Source organism: Nannobrachium achirus, assembly GCF_963921795.1.
Source record: "Nannobrachium achirus genome assembly, chromosome: 23".
NCBI lineage: Eukaryota > Metazoa > Chordata > Actinopteri > Myctophiformes > Myctophidae > Nannobrachium > Nannobrachium achirus.
The window spans coordinates 10,307,015-10,308,525 of NC_137830.1; positions in this window are offsets into that span (position 1 = coordinate 10,307,015).

Here is a 1,511-nt window from a genome sequence, read left to right on the forward strand (position 1 = left end):
CTCCCCCCCCCCTTGTGACGCCCCTGTGTCTAGCCAGGGCTTAGACTGCATTGTCAGATAGTCCTCTGTAGGATTCATCTTAAAAAGGGTTTCTCCTGAAAAAGCCATTCTTTCAGTGATGCAATTAAGTATTCCAGATAGATTTCCTCCACTATTTCTCATCTTCTGCTCCTTCTGTCTTGTAGAACAAGCATTCAAGGATTATTGTGTTGTCTTGTCCGGCTGCTGTAATTGTACCCCATGGTCCCTGAACACAGTAAACCTCTCAGACAATGTTGGAGCAGCAGCCCTGACCAAAAGTTTTAAAAATGGGGAGTTAAATGCACAAATGAGGGGGTTTGGCTGTGTATGATTGTGTAGGTTAAATCAGGGGTCTTTTTTCAGGCCAAGGACCCCCTAGCTGAGAGAGAGAGAGAGAGAGAGAGAGAGAGAGAGAGAGATGAAGCAGGGACCCCCATAATATACTGTAGCTTCTCTTACAGTTCAAAGGGCCTAATTCCACGGCCACATTCAGAGCCGCAGACCCAGCCACCCACAGTCATAGGTAGTAGGCGGTCAACGGTAGGCCTCACCGTTCGTAGGCTAGGAGCCGACGCGTGCGTGCATGTGGATCGAGCATGCATGTGGATCTCTCGCTGTCTTCACAGTTCACACAGCTCCTCCAACATCAGTGGTTCAAACTATTGGTCGCGAGAGTCGCGACCCAAAGTGGGGTCGCGGGAAGGTGCCGTTGGGGTCCCGTATTGGAGCCGACAATAGCCACTTTAAGCAGATGACGGCTTACGGCAGATGGCAACGGTAACCGGAAATACGCCACATTGCGCCTAAAACGACTGCTGTATAGACGCGTCGCCATGGGAACCAAAGCGTTCAGTAAAAAGGGGGTGGGACCCTGTCGCCAACGGCAGTTTGCTTAACGAATTTGACTGCTACGGCGATTACGTCAGAGCAGCCGTACTCCGCCTGGCGCTGCCGTCCTGAAAATTGTCAAGCTTAAACTGTCTACTTTCACCTCAGTACTGTAGTACATCACCTCAACGTAAGATTGCACACGACATTCGGACACGTAACATGAAATAGATAAATATAAATAGTAGAAATGAGCTGCATGGGGCACACAGTTGTATACCATTGTGTTGCATATTAAAAATGTTCATACAGCTTCACAGACTTGTTTGACAAGTAGGCTACTGTCAATGTGTAACGTTGTGTTGGATTCAGGTTAACTTGTATTTTCAACAGTTAACCACTTAAACCCTCAACACTTGGAAATATATATATATAATACTTGTACTTGGGCTGCTCTTTATTTCCCCCCCTACATCAAATCTTTTTGCTGGAAATAGCCAAGCTCACAATGCCTCACGCTTCACAGCTCAGTAGGGGTCCATAACTTTATCTGCTGTGGTAGTAGCGGGGCAGATAAATGCATTTTTGCACTAAAATACTTCAGAAGTGGAAAGAAACCTAAAACTTTTCACAAGTACCCCTTAGGGGTTGTTCCTATGATA